The sequence below is a fragment of the Panthera tigris genome, chromosome D2, assembly GCF_018350195.1.
Source record: "Panthera tigris isolate Pti1 chromosome D2, P.tigris_Pti1_mat1.1, whole genome shotgun sequence".
NCBI lineage: Eukaryota > Metazoa > Chordata > Mammalia > Carnivora > Felidae > Panthera > Panthera tigris.
In genome coordinates this window covers 35,971,836-35,994,869 of record NC_056670.1, presented here as the reverse complement: position 1 = coordinate 35,994,869, position 23,034 = coordinate 35,971,836, and the positions used below count along the sequence as shown (strand labels likewise).

The window sequence follows — 23,034 nt, the reverse complement described above, 5'->3', positions numbered from 1 at the left end:
TCACGTATCCAAAGTCTTTCCAGATTTTCTTTGCCTTCTTTAAGTCATTTTGTTGCATAATTGCTGGAGTAAAATTCACTAGAGATAAGATAAGTCAACTAAGGTGAATCAGCAGCAGCAAATATTTATTTGGCACTTACTATAGGCACTCTGAAGATATTAAAAATCATAAGGCATAGTTCCCACTCCATGACAGTTTAGAGTCAACTTAGGAAAATAAAACGCATATACATTAAATGGCAATTTTACTAAAAGGCAAATGTACAGAGAAGCCTATGACTACTATAAAGAGTCAAAGGAGAGAGAATTCACATTAGGCACTGAAGGTCAGGTAGGATATGAATGAGATAAGGAAACTCAATGGAAAGGAGACTATGGGACCTTCCTAGAAATGTAGGGCATGTTTAGGGACAAGAAAAAATTTCTTCTTGGCTTAAGTTATCTTTGGTTACCTAAGTTGATTTTTATTGTCTCAATAGTAGTTGATGCATAGAAATTTTTAGATAGTAGGTGTTTCTGAGGATATTTAATTCCACCCTTTCATTTATTTTGGATACAGCAAATTTGGGCCAAAGAGAAGAAGGAATATGCCTTCCAAGATGGCATGTTAGTTAAGTAGATTCAGGACACAAGCCTGCCACTTTAAAATCTTTATGCCGCTCTCTACTACTAGAATCTGGAAAGCTAGAATAATTGATTTCAGAGATTACAGACAGACCATTCATACCACGAATTCTATCTCCTTCGCTATAAGGTCCCATCTGAAAGTATCATCCCTTTTTGGGGCTTCTAGGATACAATTGTGTGATGAGGCATTCAAGAAAGACAACTATGGACATTATTGTATGAATTGGTTGGTACTTATTTTTAGAGCCCCCTTAGACTGTTTAAGAAGTATCAACTGAAACACAGTGCACCCGATTGCTACATGAAAGGAAAAGCAAAATAGAAGTTTCAGGTAAAGCAGAGCAATAAATCTAGAAATTTAAGCTTCTCTCCTCAGGCAACTGAAAGCCAATTCCGCATTTCCTCTTACTCGCTGACAGCCTCTTGGGCATTCAAATAGGAAAGAGTTGAAAACCAGGATTTCCGGTCCAATCTAATACTGGACAACACTTAATGGCTTAAGTAGATTAATAATGCTCTTGCCATTGGAATTTTGCCTTTCACCACCTTTCACCATAAGCTTTGCCTGTACTTGATCTACAGGGAGGCTGAATGTTGAAGAGTCTTTTACCAGACCTGCTCCCATTCAGCACCCTGTCTGGACATGACAACCCAATTTCGACACCAATCAATCGGTAAGAATTTATTGACTGCTACTATGTTCCCCACACTACTTATGATAACGGCAGACACCTGGAAAATTATGAAACATGTTTATTTTCTCAAAGAAGATAGAATCTAGTTGAGTTTTCAACATTAATATATATGGAACAAATATAAATCCAAATAAAATCACCACCAGTAGAAAGTTCTCAGGTTTAGAGGATCCAGAATCCACACACTGAATGGAAGAGCTCAGGGGAGCAAGCAGAGGTGAGGGATTAGGGAGCCCTTAGTGAGGAGGAAACCCCTGACCTGGTCTCGAAAGATTCACAGAATATGCAGAAGGAAACAGCAGAGGGAAGAAAGTTCTAAAATAAAGAAACAACTTGAGTGAAGATAAGACACAACTGTGGGATAATGAAGAAAACCTTCGTGGAGGATACATGGTTGGAGTAGTACAAAATAAGTTTGGTTAGTAAAAGAAAATTAGAAGTTAGACTGCCCTGGACATATTATTTGACACAAAATATGAAAATGTGTTTTCAAACACGTCTCTCTCCCTTTAATGGTATCATTTGGATGGCTGAAACTTTTCTGACATCTGTAATATCTTAGAAAGATATCTGTCATACAGGAGATGCTTAATAAACATCAGTTAAATAAATGAATAGGTTGGTCAATAGATGAGTGTGTAAGAGTAAATTATATCTAAAATACATGAATCTAAGCATGTTTTAAAATATGAAAAGTAACAAAAATTTTACTGTAAATGTCATGCTACCCTCAGCCAAACACCTGAAGAACAAAGAAATGATTCAATTCCATAAGAATAATTGAACATGTACCATAGTTATAACACAGTAAAGAGGATGGATGAGAGCTGTGCTCTTTTGGAGTTAACAATTTAGTGGAGGTAGAGATGGCGTGGGAAGAAAAAGAAGATGGAAGGGAGGGAGAGCAAAAAGGGGGGGGAATGAAAGAAAGGAGAAAAGAAAAAGAAAGGAAAGGAAAAGAGAGAAAGAAATTTATTAACTCACATATCAATAAGTGTTGCAAAGAAAGTGACACGCAGAAGTGATGGATAGTGGCTTGTGGGTTCAGCTTCTTTAAACCAAAGGTCTGAGAAAACTTCTCTGAGGAGTTGACAGTAGAGGTGAAACTTCAACGACAAAAAGAAAACAACTTCACAAAGATTGTAGGGCAGAGACTTTTTGGTCAGGGTGGACAGCCCTACATGGAAAAGACATTGGTATCACAGTTCAACGAACAGAAAGGTGGCCACTGTGTCTGGAGTGTGTTGCAGAGCTGAGGACAGAAGGACAGGAGCTGGCAGGGCCAATTCACAAGAGGACTGGAAGGTCCAGGTGCCTCAGCTAAGGACAAGGGATTACAAGGCACAGTTATTAGAGGGGCAGAAGACAGTCCAGCACCTACGGGACACAGTCTCTGTCGGAAATGCCCATTCTCATCAGATTGTATATTTGTCCCTAAGCCTGGAGACATGGTTGTAAATTCAGATCAGACCTCAAGATTCTGGAACCATTTTCTGATTTATCTGTAGACAATGGAGAGTTGTAGCTTGAGGATTCTACTCGTTTTTCACAATGGTTAATGCGGTGACTCCCACCCCTATAAAAATCACTGCAAACAGTAATTGTCCTTTTCCTGTGGTGAACTGTAATACAGGGGAAAAGGCCTTTATAAACAGTGCCTCTGCTGCAGTTTTTCTCTTCTTGCTCTATACAGGACAGCCCAGGGAAGAATATTCCGAGTCTCAGAGCACAAGCACATGATTCATAAAGATGGCTGCTCCTTTTAGGTCCTGACTCAGCCTAGGGAAGAGCAGAAGCAGAAACTTCCCTTCCAGATGTGCAATGAGGGGAGAAAGTCACTCTGTCCTCAGGGGACAAAACAGTGCTTTGAATTTCAAAGGCGGATGCCCCAGAGGCCCCACCAGACTCACTCCACAAAAATGTTTGATGAATTACCATGGCAGGCATCAACTTTGCAGATTAATGACCAAAAGAGTTTAGTTTATGTCTCAGTGGAAGAAGATAAATTTTCTCTTGGCTTTGAGAATCTGAGGGATTGAGAAACTCAGCTAACCACAGCACCTCTCTCTTCATTCACAATGCTTTACCATGGGTCGTTTACTTTCTACATTCCCTTTCAGCGGGTTTTTATAAATTTAAGCGAAACAGACAGCATGTCTGTGTTCTGCTTCTTTTGCAATACGATGGCAACCAAACGATTAGAAATTGTCTTTGGGTTGGTGTAGTTGGTGGAAAATCATTGAGGTTTGTTGTGAAATTTGTTCTCAACTCATAACTCAACCAGACATGGAATGGCTATTTTCCCAACTTCAGACCAGGCTGCTAAAAAGTACTGGCATCAAATTAAAAATATATGTCAAGGCCAAACCCCCATCCTGTGAGTGTGTGCATGTGCATATGTATTTTCTATACATGTGTATAACCTAGAGTCCCAACCCAGAAGTAGTAAGGCTACTTTGCAAACTAAAACCTGAGCCCAGAAGTCAGGGTTATGATTACTTTTTAATCATAACCCCTACTTCTCTACCTCAACAAGGCCTGTGCTTTCACATCCTGTTAAATATTCTGGACAAGGTTTCCATTAAAAAATATATTATTACGTGCCTGTTCCCACGTCATATTTTGTATGCAGCACCATTTATATGAACCAATTGATCATTTTTCTTGAACCATTGCAATCTGTCTAGACCTGTTTTAGATCTTTCTTGGGGATATGAGGGAAGGACAAGGCGTGAAATCACAATGCATCTGAGGAGAAAGTACACGAAACTTTACAGAACACTACAGGATGATGGCCGAGTAAGAAGGCATATGGGACATCAAAGTACATAGCTAGAAAATGGTCCAGGTGAAGTTTTATAAAGTTGAGGGGGTATTCATGGGGTTGTGAAGTATTGGTAGGAGTAAGACAGGATCCAAAGAGCTAGAGAAAGCACAGTGACATGGATGTGAGGGTGAGAAAGCAGAGTATGGGTCTCCCTTTGAGAAGGAGTAGATAATAAGGATGGGAAACATGAGGGCTTGGAACAGCAAAAAGGAGTGTTACTCATTACTGAGAAAGGGGGAGTGAGAGGCATAATGATGAAAATAGCACTTTCACTTTTCCAACTACCCAGAATCAGTTTTAAAAGAAGCTACAGGTAGATGATGCACATTCCATTAGTGATATATATGGACACTTGTCAATTCTACTTTGGGTTCTCGTTAGAGAATTGAAAATGTATTTCCCTTTTTTCAATTAGCACAAGCAGAAAAATGAAGATAACCAACCTCAGATAAGTGACATTTTAAAATGACATAAAAAGATTCTTAAATGACATAAAATAGTTTGAAAGTCATTGGCGAGGAAATTTCCTTTACAGTCAGAAGCCAATGCGTAGGGCTATTTGTACAACGTTAAGTGCAATTAATCAGAATCCGATTTGCTTTCCTGCCTTAAACCAGGACAGGCTCATGAAAAGCACACTGGTGGCAAACAGGATAACCAGTTTTTTAGAAAAGTAACTCAGGGTGCATCCATAACAGAACCTCCCTCGAAAAAATAATATATAATAAATAATTGTATAGATATGTAACTACTTTACCATCAAACTATATGAAAAATAGGTTTTATTTTAAACTCTATATTGTTCTACAGTATTTACCTCTTGGCTATATAAATCCTATTATTTAAAACAAATGTAGAATTAGTTAAGAGTGGCAATTAATAGTAATTAACAGGACTGACTAAATAGATCATACGTGTGGGAAAAATATAACATTATTTTTACATTTCTGTCCTCTGTACAAATTTAACTCTTAAAACATTTTATTCGATATTTAAATTTTGAAGGCTATATTATTGTATATTCTTAACATACATAAGACTTTTTAAAGGGAAAATGAAAATACAATAGAAACAGATAGTACCTTTATTTAGTAAAAGACAACATTTCATCCTCTCCCATGACATAATAGAGTATTTTTACTCTTGTTGGTTTTTTAATGTTTTTCCATTAATGCTTCTCTGAACTGCCTGCAGTTATAAGACACCCTTCCTTTATGTGGTGGTAAGGCTGAATATAGTCAAATGTAAACTTCTGCTCGATGTGTGACTACGCTTTTTATCAAGCCCGCATTTCAGCTTGGAACACTTCAGAGTTTACTAACTAGCAAGGGCAGGGTTTTAGACTTGTAGGAATCAGTGTCCAGCTCTCCAAACTATGTTCCTCCACTTCATACCTACATACTTATTTGATGGGCCAGAACTTTGTCAGTCATGTTTGCTGCATCTATAAATTCATCACAGAAAAAGTCCATGTCCAATGTGGACATTGTTTTCAAGACACTATGCAGCATATTGGGTGTCATCATAAGTTAAACTTCTTTATTCAGGAGAAATGACTTTACAGCAGAGGTAATTCAAACTTGTGAATTCAAAACTTTTCTCAACTTGTAAAATCAAAGCTGGATTCCAAGTACATTACAGTTTTAGTAAATAAGGAAATTAAGAAAGCCTTGTTTGACTTGGCTGTCCTCTGGTGACATTTTTGTTGTTGTTCATTTAGAAGCAGCCTTATTTCCAAAAAATGAGTCTTTTTTTTCCCCCTGTGTATGAATTTTTGTCACATCCTACATACAACACCAAATAGCTCAGGTATAATTATTTTCTAGGCTCCTTGTGGCCTCTTCACAGATCACCAAAGAGTTTCAGACAAATAGCAAATAAATTTCTCTTTTACTGTAATACTGTCTTCCATTCTCATCCCCAATGTATTTCAAATCAGTGAAGCACGTTCTTCTTATCCCATACTTTGAAGATATGATTTAGAGCAGGCCGACATTTTAACATCTTTTCTATGGCCCTCAATACTGATAGCCATTTTGTAGGCACACACCTAAAAAGGCCAATTCCTTCCGTTTCTATGAAATCAAAAAGCCCAAGTGCTTTTGTCTATTTTGAGGAAGCTAAAAGTGACCCAAAACTTCATGTTGTAAGTTTCAATATCACAGGTAAGCAAATTCATACCCCGTTTTAGCAGTGTTGTAGATAGGGTGGAGACAGGATTTAGCAGGTGAGACTGGTTCGTTTGTTTGGTAAGAAATTTAAAAACGAAATGGCAGTTACCAATACCTGTATTTTCATTGTCTGCTAGTATGCAGACAGATAAGTAAAGTCGAGTTTGTATTTAAATAGGATATCAACAATGTGTTATGTTTTCTGAAGTTTTATTAAAATCTTCATAGAAATCAAGAAGTAACCTGAAACTCCATTTTGCAAGTCCAAATACCGAAGAACTAGAGGGAACATTATCTTGTTGCTGTGGTTCAAGAAATCACTTGACATACTAAGGAAAGCATGGTGTTGGTCAGATCTTAAAAAAATTGACTCTATTCTGTAAGAGGGCACCACATTTGACACCCAAAATTTCTCCACAGGACATTTTAACTGAAACCTATAAATCGGGAAATGTAACTTAAATTGATGTCATAGAAAAATCGAGAGAATAATATGATAATGCTGCTTGCCTGGGTGGTATAGCCAAGATAATTTAGCAGAGACTATTTTCAACTAAGTAGTGGTGTCTTTTTTTTTTTCTTTTAAGCTTATTTATTTATTTTGAGAGAGAGAGAGAAAGCCAGAGGGAGTGAAGGAGGGGCAGAGACAGAGGGACAGAGAATCCCAAGTAGGCTCTGTGCTGTTAGCCCCATGTGGGGCTTGATCTCACAAACTGTAAGATCATGACCTAAGCTGAAATCAAGAGTTGGAAGTTTAATGAACTGAGCCACCCAGGTATACTGGCAGTGGTGTCTTTTTAGGAGACAAAAAAGCTTCTGATTAATTTAGAAGTTCTTCTGTGTCTCATCCTAAAATTGAGAAACTCAGTCTCCCTATTTGTTCTCACAAGGCCATCTCCACCATGTCCAATTTTCTGCACATTTTGCAAGATGCTCTCTTTTGATTATTGATTTCCCTAATCTAGTTGCATGAGTCCTTCCATCAGTCATTAATTAACAGTCATTTAACCTTCTTTTTCTGGGGTTTCCAGGTTATGCTGGCATTGGAGTATAATTATCCTCATTTTCATTATCTGAACACTTAGAAAATATAGTCACAATATTCACAATGTAAAAACTTAAACTAGCACTATGGCGATACAAAGGACAACAGTTCATCAAGAAACAGTCAAAGATAGACTGTGAATACTCATAATTACAGTGTACTTAAGGTATACCCTCAAGTTACATCAATCGGTGTGAAACAACAATGGGTGATTCATTAGGGTGAACTTCAAGTCATGGTTGGCAAGAGAAGGACAAAACATAGTGACAACAACTATGGAAGATAAATAATCTATGCTTTATCTATTTGGTACTAAAAACAGCATTGCTTTCTGCATCTATATATGGGCTGCCATATGGGTTTTATACTTTTCCCTGAACCTGTAGCATCTATCACCAAAAAATAAGATTTTTTTGTGTCCCAGGGATGGAATCCCTGAGATATAGGACTCTCAGCTCTAAAACCAGGACAGTTGCTCATGTTAGCAGGACTTAAATTATTCAGCATAAATTCTTGCAAAGTTCAGAAAAGAACCATAAAGCCAATCATCTTATCAAAACATGATGAAACAATACATGGAACAGGCTATCTGGGAAATCACAATCTATATTTGAAAATGGGGTATCTATAGGGGCACCTGGGTGGCTCAGTTGGTTAAGTGTCTGACTTCGGCTCAGGTCATGATCTCACGGTTTGTAAGTTGGAGCCCCGCGTTGGGTTCTATGCTGACACCTCAGAGCCTAGATCTTGCTTTGGATTCTGTGCCTCCCCCTCTCTCTGCCCCTCCCCTGCTCATGCTCTGTCTCTCTCTGTCTCTCAATAATAAATAAATGTTAAATTTAAAAAAAAAATAAAAGAAAATGGGCTATGTACAGAAAAAGATGTCTGAGAACTGACCAATTGAACCTACCAAAAGGTGGAGACATTCAGGATGATTCAAACCACCACAACTGATGATCATGAGTTTTAAAAAACATAGGAAGAACTAAATCTGGTCCAGATGAGAATAAGTCTCTGTAAGTCTCTGTGCCTTTACCTTTAGACATCATCAAAGGTAAGCTCTCAAATCCTAAAGCAAGTATCAGGTCACTTTAAATCACTATTCTAAGGGGTTTAAATATCTTATTTTTTATTTTTTGTTGTTTATTATAAGTAGGGCCACAGGGCTACTAATGACTCTTACTCCCACATAGCCAATGCTGATTGGCTGTTCTCCAAACAGATATTCCTCTGAAAAAGAGCCCACTTCTATTAATAAGGAATAAAACTTTTGTTTTAGGGAAACTTTAGAGGAATGCATTAACATACTTAGTTAAACTCAGTGGAAGCATCACCAGGGACTGCCCCTGCTTACTCATCGAAAAGGCCCTAAGTTGTATCTGGAGTAGCACTTCCCAAAATATAGAGACGCTATGGTAACAAACTGTAGGGGCGCCTGGGCGGCGCAGTTGGTTAAGCATCCGACTTCAGCCAGGTTACGATCTCGCGGTCTGTGAGTTCGAGCCCCGCGTCAGGCTCTGGGCTGATGGCTCGGAGCCTGGAGCCTGTTTTCGATTCTGTGTCTCCCTCTCTCTCTGCCCCTCCCCCGTTCATGCTCTGTCTCTCTCTGTCCCAAAAATAAATAAAAAACGTTGAAAAAAAAATTTTAAAAAAACAAACTGTATAGTTAAATATATTTGAGGAACAGCGGGTTTAAAAAGTGTCAAACAGTATTCCTTCTTATAGATTCCACATATTTTTTTAATAGGCTCATGTACAATGAGTAAATTAAGAGTTAGAAATCTCACATTTGGTACTCAAATTTACTTGATCAATAACTTTTTAAAGCTTAGAACACTTCTCTGAAGCAGTTCCACAAACTACAGTTTGGGATACACCGATAGAAATATAACAAAAGGTTAAAACAGGATTCTGTTTGAAGTTCAGTTGAAGTCCCAAGACAATAGGAACCAAGCAGACCTACATGCCAGGATGATTGGATCACCCAAATTGGACTTGTAACAGAGGTTACTAAGAACTGGATTTACAAACCCTAGCTGACCATACCTCTCTGTATTCTAGAAAAGATGCTGGCTAGGCTATGATAAGAGTTTGGCATTGAGAAGTGGGGATTTTTACAAAGAATTTTGCCCGCAATGCTTTACCCACATGGAGAAGGCTTAGGGGAGCTTCCCTCATGTCAAGCAAGTGACAAGGAGTTCAATGGCTCACTTAGGTAGCTTGGAATGCGCTCCCTGTGTTTTCAGGGTCAAAGTGAAGGGTTTTCTGACTTAAACCTAAAACCTTTAACAAATGAAAGATTATGGCTGAAGCTGCCTAGTAGGTGGCTCAATTTAAGGAGGCCACCTTAATTTGAGGATATAACTCCACCCTACTATTAGTAAGTCAAAGACCCGTATTTCCATGGAGGAAGTAAGGGACAAGTGCAAGACAAAAGCACCCCAGTATAGTCTTGGATCTTGCACTGTTGAAGGTAAGGAAACCTCAGCAGAGAAAAGTCCCCAGATGCCCAGGATTTGAAGAAGGAATCACAAGTGGACAGCCTCGGGAGATGGATTTATCATCAAGAGAACGGCAGTTAAGAGGACCGCAGCTGTTACTGAAACAGCCTGCAAGGAGAAGGGCCAGGCTAAACATCTGCCACTGCAAGCCAGCAGATGGGCACCAGCCAAGCAAGTTGGATTCAGCCTCCCATTTCTCTCTGTTCTCTGCATCCTATTCACCTGGTGTGTGGGAATGGGGAGAAGATGAAAAAATAAAGGAAGAAGCTACAAAGCACAGAGAAGATGCATTACCTATGGATGAATTTCAGAGTGTTTATTCCTATGCTAGACTTTTCATGTTCATAACTGAACTGATACTGTTTGGACACTTGAGTAACCAGATGACTTACTCAAGTAACCAAAGCGAGTAGCAAGCTCTGGGCACCAACTGAAATTTACTCAGAAGCAAAGGAGTATCTAGCCCTACAGAGTGAATTTAGAAAGGCAGTTGTGAGGAAAAAATAAATTTGTGCTAACCCTACCATGTAACACTAAACATTTTGTTAAGAGCAGCACTGGCTTCCTGTAAAGTATCTGAAGTCCATCCTGTTATTTTGTGATGCAGAACCCCACTGCAAGGAGGAGAAAGGCAAGCACTGCCTTGCATTTTCATGGCACTTCCAAGTTCAGCATCTCAACTGACATTCCCAACCCTACGAGGCAGCTGGGTAGGTATAACTGTTTCCATTTTACAGATGGAAAAACTGAGGACCAAATCCAGGACTTGATTTAGCTAATGCCTAAAAGCGCGAGACTGACAGCTCTAGCTTTAAGAACTCTCATCATCCAAACCCCTTGTTCAGTGTTTTTTCCAAGCATATATGCTGTTTTCTTTGAAGGACAAGATAAGAGGTCACTTAAAAAACCTAGAATCCATTTCTCTTACATGATTGGAATAATTTCTCAGTGAATAAGACTGAAATAATTGTAGCTGTTAGTGATTTTTTACACTTTGAAATAAAGTCAAGAGCAGCAGAAAACAATATGACCCCAGGCAGAGTAGATTAAAGCCTTTTTCCAAACCCAGGCTGGTTGCTCTTTATAGCTGGGTGGATTTTGTTTTTCTCCCCTTAAATAATTTTAGTTGGTAGTATATGTGCGGGGCGGGGGGGGGTGATTACACTAAAACAAAATCCTGTGTACAAGCATCTTTTTGGCATAAATCACAAGGCCAATTATCATTTTTTTTCTTCTTTTTTCCCCCCCACTGGCACAAAATCTAAGAAAAGCATCAAGGGACAAATGATTTGCAGTCTATTTAACATCATGGTTATTTTTATGAGACCTCATTATTGCTCTTTACCCTAAATTATAGGTACATTCTTGGCTCCATTTCCCCCTCTTGTGCAAGCCCCAGAAGAGTGTGTTTTCTTTTCTATATTTCTAAATGATCTTCAATACTTCATCAATCAGACATTCAACAACTCATAGGTGATGTGTTGGACCAAAGCTAAGATCTGTGAAAAACAGTAGTTACTGCCAGAACTTTGTGCCTATCTTATGCCAGTGGAGATATTTCCAACCCTGTTTTTACTAAACATTCCTTGAAGGGGAAGACTCTCCCTTTACATGTCCTAATCCAGTTTCTAGGAAATGAAAAAGTGTTGTTGAGTTGAATTAACTACAACCCTAAAAACATGGTCATGTTGCCATTATCTTTTTTTAAGACAAAGCACACTGAACCTCCAAAAGGTGAAATGGCCTTCCCAAAGTCATAGAGATAGCTAAGACAAAGTCAGAACTTGAATCCAGACACCCTGAATTCCAGTGTCTGTGTGCTGATATTACAAGCCCTATCTTTGGGAACTCCTTCCATAGAATGTTCCCTATAAGCTCAATGCAACATAGCTATGGTCATTTTGTTTACTTAACCCAATGAATAAAAAACTTCTGTTTTTAAGAAACAGAACTGAAACTTTGTTCATGGAGAAAAGTTGTTTATACCAACAAATGAATAATAAAGAGAGAGGGGAGAGGGAAAATAAGGAACAAATGAAAAAAAGGAAGGAAGGAAGGAAGGAAGGAAGGAAGGAAGGAAGGAAGGAAGGAAAAGACAAAGAAAGAAAAAGGGGGGTGGTAGAGATAAAGAGTAAGCAAAACCATTCCATGTCATCAAGTCATGTTATCAAACTGAGTTTCAACCTGCCTTGCCAGTTTTACTCACCACCACTACTCCTTACTCATCCTATGCTCCCATTAAACTGGTCTAAACTGGCTATGCTGAGGATAAAGAACAAAAAAAAATTGTATATTGATCTTCTATCCTGCAACCTGCTAAATTCACTTATTACCTCTAGCGCTTATCATAAATTCTACTGTATTTTCAATATAAATGATCATTTCATCTATGAACAAAGACAGTTTTTTATTTTTCCTTCCCAGCCTAGATGCCTTTTCTTTCTTTCTTTCTTTTTTCTTGCCTTACTACACTAAAACCTTCAGTGCAATGCCAAGAAGTAGAAAACGTGTAGCTGTACATTTTTTTTAACAACAAAAATGATTATTTTTCAGGCATTGGGTAAAGCCCAGGTAAGTTAAAGGTGAGTAAGAATCAGTCCCAAACTTAAGGATGTCATGACCTGGGGGAAAACCTCTTTTTACTGGTAGGAGAGACAACCAAATAAAGCTGGAAAGATAAACCAGGACAGGTCCTTGAATAATAAAAGTGACAACAGCAGCAAAAGGAGCCTTAATATTTATAGAAGGATTGATATGGGCTAGGCCCTGTTCAAAATTTCTAATATGTATTAACTCATTTGACTCGTCCATCTTATCTCCATTTTATAGGTAGGGAATAAGAGACACACACTATCTCCATTTTATAGGTAGGGAATAAGAGAAGATAAGTGACCTATGTCCTCAGAGCCAGTGTTCTTAAGTGCTAGACTAAATTGCCTTTGGTTATCATGTCTTCATTAACAGGTATTGAGTATCCACTCTTTGCTAATTACTATGTCACTTTCAATTACTTTAATTATCACAATAATCTTGTTTTATAAAGGAAGGAATTGAAGTTCAGAGACTTTAAGTGACCTGTCCAAGGTCACCCCACTAGCACAAGACTCAAACCTTGGTGTTCTGACTCTAAATTCAATATCCTTTCCACTACCCTCTGATTCCTCTTCAAATAGCTAAAATTTATATAGTACTTTGCAGCTTACAAAACTCATGACCACATTTATGCCTTAAATGGCACTTAAAGGAATTGAGATTTTATTCACTAAGCAAAGGAGAACCTTGGTCAGTTTTTCAGAGAAAGGAAAACGTAAAAGAGAAAAACGGTATTTCTGGAAGGCTAGGGCAGCATTGTGCTAGATAGATTTGCGAGGGCAAGTGTATAAGCAAAGGTGTCAGGAGATGCTGTAACTCTCAAGAGGATCCACACTCACCTCTGAACCTATGAGTCGTTCCCTCCAAACTCACTTTGCCAGTCAAGAGAAGTCCTGTTTTAAATAATGTTCCTGGAGGGAACTCTCTGAAGAGCAGAGATAATAAAAGTATTTCTTATGTCACTTCTTCCTGCATTTAACTTTCAGGAATATTTTTGTTAACTGAGAAGAGCACACCAAGGAACCATTATCACTGATACAAGGAGAAAACGGACGGTAGATTTCCTCAGCCACGTCCTGTCAGTGTCAACAATTTAACTAAACATATAATAGTCATAACCTCATCAGTGTTAAATTTTCTAGGTTTCTGGCACATATCTCTTCATCTCCCTCATTAAGTTTATAGAGTGTTCTTTGGTACATTTGCTCAGTATTAGGATTTCAGTTTCAACTGGCACATATTAGAATCAGACAGAGGAATGATTTTTTCTGCCTTAAGTAGTTAGCAGAATATAAGAACATATGAAATGGACCAATGCCCAAAGCCAGGTACTTGGCAAATAATAGCAAATGGATTTGACCCCATCCATCACAATCTTGCCCCATTCGCCAGGGGTGGGTCTAACACAGGGAGGCCAACCAAGCCCAAGATATGAACAGTTACTTTGTTTTCATTATCTTCCTTGCTGCATGCCATGCACACTATTCCTTGCTCAGGGACTGCCCTCATTTGGAAATGGAGTCTGGAGATCCTCATGATTACACTCCCACCTGGATGGTTACTCCAAACAAACTTCCAAACCCTAATCTATCCCAATCCCCCTTCCTTTTAGCCTAATTTTAACATGCTAACATTCTGTGCTCGAGGGCAGATACAAATGATTGCTAGGATTTCATTCAGGCAAATCTTTAAGTGATAGCAAGCTTGAGGTGATTTTATTTCCACGGGTATCTGCATTTTAAAAAGCAGTACCCAGAGTCAGGAATGCCTTAAGCCTATAGATAGATGAAGTTCAACTGTAAAGATGGGGCACCATGGAGTTTCAGGGTGGCAGTTCTTCCAGCATCCATCAAAAATGCCCTGGCAGAACCAGCTAAACCCCTATCAGCATACTTTTACCTCAAGTTTCCATCTGTCATGTAGGGATATAACCCTGACCTCACAGGATTATTATAATATAGGGACATAGTATGACCTCACAAGATTCTTGTGGGGATAAAACAACGTGGCTAGTAATTGGCCAATTGGCTTATAGCTCAGAAAACTATCAATTACTATGCAGAAGTGAGAGGTTTCTAGTGACTTCTGAGTTTTGCCTTTTTTATAGGGAACCCACTTATCTACCTCCATTGGGGTCTAAAGAGATGAGAAATTTCCTGTGTAGTGAAACTATTTCAGTCATGTAGGATTCTAACTTCCACCTCCACTACTTGTCAGGCTCAACTACAGATTAGTTATCCTAGCTCTAGTTTCTCAACCACCCACAAAAATATAGCCCCTATTTCTTGGATGGGCTGAAGAGAAACCACTTTTACCAATAGCAGCAGAGGTCATTTGGTACCTACTCACAAAGTTGTCATACCAATACCGTGTAACCCAATAACTGAGTCAAGAACGTGCTTCAAGAAGAAAGGTAAAACTTGTCACTATTTCACTTTGAATAAGACCTCCACTCCCAACCGTAGGAAATCTTTATTTATTTATCTATTTTTATCTAAAGTGGGTTTCATAGCCCTTCAAAGGCTGCTGTCTTCCTCTCAGGATATTAAGGCATAGTCTATACTTTCTTTCACTACTTTGCATTCTTAGTGTCCTTAGAATATTAGAAGTCTACTTGACTATACAAGTAAATAAATTCTAGATATTTGGTGAACATTAAATTATGGGGAAATGAGGATTTCATAAGTTCTGATCAAAGTGTCACAGAAGGATTGATAGTACTGAAGAATATCCTGGGACATTCACTTTATTTTACAGAGTGGGGAACTAAGGCCCTACCTTAAAGCTAAATGCTGGAGTTATGAGGCAAATCTGAAATGCCAATCTGTAGATGGTGTATCTACTCTACCATATAGTGCCCATTCCCCTCTGTTGTGCATGCCATCAGCACTAATGCAATCAGGAAGTGCCCTTTCTTATAACTACCTTGTCTTGTCATTGTTCCCTAGGAAATAATAAATGTCTCATATCCCACCCATATGTTAGTCTTCTTCCTCCTTTCCCATGGTTTTCTCATATTTCCTCCTCAGGTTTCACGTCAGTTCTGTGAACTAACAGGCCTTTAACTCAACACTTTTGCAATGACCAATTGAATTGATGAGTAAATGGCTGCTCAAGTACCTGTCACCAACACTGCTGTGGTCTGTTAGTGGAGATGCCAATGTTCTCTGTCATAAGATACAACCACACAATGACACTGGGGAAAATGGGGGTGTGGAGAACAGCTCTATAAGCCATCTTCAGGGTGTTCTATGGCCTACAGCCAGTGTGCATGGGCTGAGAGAGGAGAGAGAAGGGACCTCACCATGGGGATGGGAAGAATGCTGCCCTTTGACAATGCATCTCTGTGGTGGTGAGGCTGATGACAGCACACACAGCATACAACTCTGGCTAGATACCAAACATCTGGGCTCGAAACCAAGCAACGAAGTTGTTCAAATCAAAGAAAACCTAATCAACAAATATTTTCAATGCCTACTATGTGCATTCAGACAGCTGTGGTTAGAATGGATGACATTTGAGTCTTACTCAAGTCCCCAAAATTCCACTGCTCTCTGTTCCAGATGCCTGATCTTATATTAATCAAATATTCATGTTTTGAATTGAGCATCTGTTGGCATATGTTGATGTACAGACAAAACCAAAAGTAATGAATTATTTCTCCAGTACATTAATGGTACTCTTTTCAAGCTCCCTAGAGTGAGGCTGGGGACAGCTTACCTCAAGCCACCAGCCATTTCTAAGATATCTGTCCCTCTTGCTAATGCCTGCTCTATCAGAATGCAGAGAAGTTAGGAGGGCCATGCTCCCTCCCATAGCTCCAGGGAGATATTCAGGTGAGGACACCACCAGAGGCAACATCTTTCTGAAATCACTGGTTGCCCCTAGGCTCCAAAGCACTCAATGCCAGGAGGGAACCCTGTGCATAATTTGGCATCTGTGGTGCTCCGAGAACAAAGGATATAATATCTCTTTGTTTCTGGACATCCTAAAGTTAAAATGACACCTTGGCTCACAATTATGATTCTGCATTCTTTTATAAATCATGTTTTTTTCTAAAAGAACTTAAGCGGGTGAATGAACATCCAGTTGCCTCTTTTCTGGCATTTCTCCTATGAGGAATGCCAGGGCCTTTACTAATATTACCACCAAGTATTGCAGTCATGAAATGAATAAAGTCAAGGGATTTGCTTTTAGCTCGCTTTAGGCCATTTACTGTTTTCATTCTTCAATAAGAAGAAACAGCCACTGAGGTGAAGATGGGAAGACCTCTCCATATGTGATGGCAGTCTCCGATTTTTCAATGTCCCCTAGCTGTTGTCAAATAGGCTTTGTACACACTTCAGTTAATACAATCACACTTGTCTTCCTGGTTTGACAATGACTTCTAAGCTCCTCAGAGTTATCAGGTTCTTCCAGAGGCCTCCCTGTCCCCCGCCCCCACCATGGCAATATGACACTGAGGATAAGGACCTGCACAATAATTATGACAAGGAGTTTCTGAACAAAGAAGGAAGGAACCACTAAAGCCAGGCTTGCTCACAGCATTCCCAAAGGAAATTAGAGGTGATAGAATCACCCTGATTCTATCTGCACCCTGAGCTTTGTGACTCCCTTCTTAAAGGTATGAAATCAAAAACTCTATTGGTCACTTCCCTTTTAAACTTACCCTGAACACTGAGCTACTCAAGAAAAGTACATTAAAAAGTGCTTTTCTCAAGTACTTCAGCTTTAAACCTCTGTTCCTTCCCTCAGTACATGAATAAGTGGGGACAACCTATAGGAAAACTGAAAATTCCCATATCCAGGGACTATGCTGTTCTAGACAGTACTGTGGATGAATTAGAAAAAAGATGCCCCATTGGGTAGAAGCACCTACTGACACATAGCTTGATGAGTGGAGCCTGAGTCAGATTTTGATTCTGCTGACTCACCTCCTTGATTTATGGAAATCTGGTAGTGCTTTCTCACCCTTAAACCCAAAATCTAAATCAGACTCTAAGTGGTCTATCTCCTCTCTTCTGAGCTCTGCCTGATCCTCCTTACTATATAAAATCCCCCAGGCTCTATTCAAGAAGACAGCTTCCAAAACAGCTTCATCAACAACAAAAGTTCCAACTTAAAAGTCCAAACTCCTTTTATAATCTCAACCCCATTCCGAACCCAAGTAATAACCTCAGAGAGGAGAAAGTGTTTGGGAGAAGGGTGGAGAGTATCCATACCTCCTCTTGCCTCTCACTACACTAACTTTGTTGCTTGCACTCTCAACCTTGTTCTACCTTTCTTCTATGTCACTCTTTACTACACTAGTTCTCCACTAACTCAACTTTTCTGTTACCAACTTTGCTTGTCTGCCCCCAAATGGAAAGACAAAATTCCAAAGCCACAGTGCTTATACTCTCCCCATGCCAACTCCTCTGCGGAATTTTGTAACCCAAAGATGACCCTAGCCTACATGCTGGAATGTCTTTACCATCGAAGAACTATTTCTGCAAAAAATTTTGATGTTGTCATTTTCATTTAAAAAAAAGATGATAAAACACACACACAAGCCATTATTAGTAAAATGCCTGCAGATGATGGAGAGGAATGCATATCAATATATACACATGCATATAGATGAACGAGTGAGCACATGTGTATATGCCTACCCATGGAGGCCAAGATGAACCTTTCAACTGAAGAGCGTGATTAAATACTAAGGAAAATGACAGGAATCAAAAGTGATTTCAAATTTCTTCGAGCTTTTCCCTCCACTACTCACTCCAGAGTAAAAAAGAAAAGAGAAAAAGAAAAAGAAAAAATGAAAGTTTTCTCAGAATTCCATTTAAATTTGATACCTAAATTAGCTTCAAAAAGCAGTCACATGGGTGGCAGATATGCAGGGGTTACTAAGCAGAGGTCTCATTGTGGTATGAGAATGATTGCTAGCTAGTAAGGGGGATTTTCTAGTCCTCTTCTGGTATTGCTTAGCTAAATAAACTCTGACACCTCTGCCCCTCAGTGCTTGATATCTTAGATTCTTTCCAGTGTTTACTAGTGTTCTGTGGTTATATTACTTAAAAGTTATGTGGATCTTTAGAATAATGACTACCATGTCCATGATAACCACCAATGCCACCACCCTTATCCTGACTTCTTTTCTTTCTAGAACAATTTAAAGTTGCCCAGTTACACCTGTACCTTAAGAGATGAACAAAAAATTGATTTCTCCTGTTTGCAAGGAAGAATAGAGATAGAGTTTTTAGTGACTTAGCCAATATATGTGGGTGGTGCTGATTTCAAACTTCACAAATGCCAAAGAGCCCAGTGCAAGACTGTCTCAAACTCTACTGATGGAAGACCCTTCTAATTGGGTTTCCACAGTAGCTGTCAAGGGTAATAATGGAAATTCCAAGAAAAACTTGATCTTCAGAGAGCTTGGGCTCTGCTTATGGTCCTGAGTTTGAGCCAGGAGCAGACTTTTCAAATGCTATTCCAAATATTCCCTAACCTAACAATTTGGGATGACATTCAGTGCTAACTCAGTGTATCTTCCATTTCATGACAAGCATGCATGCAACTGTTTATACTGCATATAATTTATGACGTTGGACATGTCATTCTTTCCTCTACACAAAAAATTAAAGTCAGCTTCTCAACCCAAAGATATCTTGGATAAGAAGAAGGTCTACCTTTTTTTTTTTTTTTACATAGAATGTTTCATGAATTTGCATGCCATCCTTGCACAGGAGCCATGCTAATCTTCTCTGTATAGTCCTATTTTAGGATATATGCTGCTGAAGCAAGCATGAGGTCTATTTGAGAGACAGAATGATAAGTGGTAAAAATCACAGGTTTTGGAATCACACAGAGCAGCAATAACTTTAAATATCTACGTTAAGAGAGGGTAGCACCTGAGAATACCCAGACATGTTTTGTTTGTATTATTCTTCCCCTACCCCATTGGATACAGTTGTTGGCACATAGATATACTCAATAAATATTTATTGAACTAAATTAATTCATTCTCATATTGAACAAATTTACTTTCACTTAAAGGAGACTCCATAATCTTTAAGTAATCTGATACTGTGCTCTTTGCTATTTCTTTAAGGTAGAGTTCTGGGTTTGAGATATTGATGTCTTCATCCCACTTCATCCATAAAGCTTCCCTGACAACCTCAGTCTCCCCTACTCTCTTTTTTTCTGACTCCCTGTTATATTCATTCCAGGTTCCACTCACTTTGGCACATACATGATACCTTATCTTGCCATGTAAAATGTGTTTCATAAACACATCATCCTTCCTAAGAGCCTGTAAGTTCTTCAAGGGCAAAGGCCATGTTTGACATTTATTTTGTATGTCCCACAGCACACAACATAATATAGAGCCTGTAGCAGGCTCTGAACAAGTACCTGTTAAATTGAGTTGCATTTTAAGGACAGCATTCCATCGCCAGTGATGATTTTTGTTTAGAGAATTATCAAAAGGCTGTATTCACCACTCATTTCACCCAAATTAAGCCCATGGGTCTGTACACTTGAAGTGCTAGTTGGGAAGCAGAGGCTCAGAAAGCAGCTGCTTACTTTCAACAAAGAAGAGATTGCATTTCAGCAACGGACTGCAGAATTTCACCTATTCGTCACTAGTGACTCCTGGCCAAACCCTTTGGTGTTATCAGGAATAAAAAGTAACCAAGAGACATGTCAAATATCAATTTCCAATTACTTTTCTGTAACACATTTCAGCCACTTGGGAAAACTCCCAAGAGATCTGTTGCCCCTTATCAGCTAAGATCAGGCTTACCTTTCAAACAGGTAACACTCGGCAGCACCCTGTACAGCCTCAATATTATAATGTCCTTCTCGGACACTCAGATTCTCTTGTGAAGTCTTAAATATTGGCTTACACTGTCACCGGAGATCTGGCCCAAATGCGGAAGGCCCCTGATATTATACCCTGAACCACAGGCACTGGAGTGAGATGAGAATAACTCTAACACCTGTGGTGAACTACTGTCACTAAGGTTACTAAAGCTTAATTTGCATCCAGATGTTGAATGTGGGGCACAAAGACTCATGCAGGACTTTTGCACTGTCAACTCCAGCCAAAGGGGAAAGAAATAAGAGTCTCTAAAGTCTTAACTTTGATACTCAAAACACAGAACAGCATTTCTACCCTCCAGATCACAGAAAGCGGGCCGCAAACTAATTGAAAAAATCTTTGGTATTAGGGATGTTAAAACTGAGGATCTGCAAAAAACCAGAAATCACATGTCCCCTTTATTACAAAGTAATGGGAAAGAATTTGGAAAAACCAGGAAACATCTCTGGGTTCATAAATCAGCCCAGTTGGAGGAAAACGCAAATGGCCAGCACCTGGAACGGGCCTTCATCTGGAGCGGGACAGCAGTCTAGGCTGTGCACTGTGATTAATGGCTTGAGTGAAAGGTCTCAGTTGAGGCTGAACAATTAACTTGTTCTCTCCACATCTCAGAACTCTCCACAGCATAACTATGTCTTCCCTGATTGTGCATATTTCCTAAAATGCAAGCCAGTCTGGGAAGCTTCGAACATGTCATCAGACTGTTTCTGACAGTCGGGAGAGCCCTGGTGTTTGACAGGACTACTTTCATCAAATCGTCTGTGTTGACTCTGCATGCATGTCTCAACCTTTCAGTTCTTTTTCAAGCTTAAGAACCATCTAAAATGAGGCAATAGCATTGGCCTCGATCTGTCGAAGAAAAAAAAAAAAAGTCCACAGCTCAGAGGATTGCAAATGGACAGCATATGGCCTGGCTTGTTTCTGGTCATTCCCAAAAAAGTTCTTAGGGAATTGAATGTCCATGAGATTAATGGTTCCCTCCTGTCCTGTCTTTATCCTTTGGAATAGGTTTCTCTAATCTCTTTCAGACCCTCTAAAGCATTTACATCAAACCAATCATTCCTCCTAAATCTACAACCAAGACTCTGATAAGACCTACCAGAACCTAAGGAACTCTCCAAAGCTTCTTCCCTTTCTCCTAGAAGTCAATTTTTAGATGGGAAAGAGGTACCCCCAGAACCTCATTTTGCAAGTAGAAGTACCCAAGGAATCTGTTTTCCTCATTTCCAAGTTGTAATCAATTCTGCCTCATCTTCTTTTGTGACAAATGGATATACCAAAAGTGGATATCGTCCCACACATAGCAGGCCCCACACAATTACTTTTTTCAGTGAAGGCATCCTGTCTCCAGAAACATCAAAAACAACAATAGTATCAACATGGATAATGATAATAATAATAATAATAATAATAATAATAATAGAAGCAGGAGCAACACCAACAATAATATGTATGTAAGTATTTACTATGGGCCAGGAACTCTTTGAAATACTTCATTTATATCAACTCATATGATCCTCAGAAAAACACTGCTAAGATAAGTGTTACTGTTAGACCCATTTTACAGAGTTAGAAGAGTCAAGTAACTTGCTAAAGGCCAAAAAGCCAGTAAGTAGCAAATCTAAGATAGAAACACAGGTCTCAGACTTAAGTTCTTCATACTATCCTATAAGATCCTATACTGCAGCTAGGCTCTCTAGAGGTATTGGGCCCCACCCACGATTGCTGATGAGATTAGAGAAGCAACCCTTCTAGCATAGCACCCACTTAGGCATCAGGCTTGGTGAGTCCTGTTTCTGCTACCCCATGTGTAACCTCAAATGAGTTTGAGCCTCTGAGCCTTAGCTGTCCTCATCTGTAAAATCACTGATACTAAACCTGTCTTATAAAGTTTTTGTAAGAATTGGTGAGATAATGCATATGCAGGACCCAGCACAGTGCCTAGAACTGGTAGTTGCTTAATAATCATAGCTATGGTTATTACTAATCCGATTAGCTAATACTAACTAAAGCAACTGAAGAAGATGAGGCAGAAATGATCACAACTTGGAATGTAGATATGAAAAGGCAGACCAGTGTGGGGACCTCTAAGAGACTAGAATACTCAGATACTAAAAAGTACTTGTGAGAGATAGCCACCTTCCTGGTCTGACCCAATCTACAAAGCCTGTAGGTTAGCTTACCTCCATGAAAGAAAAAAAATCTAATTTTAAAAATTTGCTACATTGAGGAAAAACAAAAAGATGTCCAGACTGGGAGAATTCAAATATTCTCCCTGAAATTCCTGGTGAAAAAGCAAGACAGTGAGGCATCCTTCACAGCCTCATGTGGCTGCTCCAGCATCGAGCTTGGAGTTGCATCCTTCATTCTGCATTTCCTACATGCTCTTGCCGACCCCTGACACATCACATTCTTTGCATCAATAAGGACTGCTGCCAGAACACACTAAATTGCCTTTGACTACATTTAACTGATCTAGTATTTTTTTATGATTCTTTCTTGTTGTACCATTTTTCACTTTTGACTTTATAATTCTCTGCTGACTTTAAATAAAGCATTGCCAGACTACCCAAGGTGGTTTTTAATAGAGATTTAGGGGTGAGGTGGTGCTGTGGTTTGGATTCAGATTCTACTCCAGCAACAAGGGGAAATTAACTAGATGGTTTCATCTCAAGTGCCCATTTATACTCGGAATGGACAGAGAGTTTA

General features: G+C 39.2%; 1 protein-coding gene and 1 non-coding gene across 17 annotated transcripts in view; both read right to left on the bottom strand.

The window, feature by feature from the left end:
• LRMDA (leucine rich melanocyte differentiation associated) overlaps positions 1 to 23,034 on the bottom strand; it is a 1,033,894-nt gene that overhangs the window by 158,193 nt on the left and 852,667 nt on the right. The window lies entirely within an intron of this gene.
• LOC122232209 lies at positions 19,145 to 19,250 on the bottom strand. Its single transcript, XR_006209553.1, has one exon. It is a non-coding gene; the product is annotated as a U6 spliceosomal RNA (small nuclear RNA).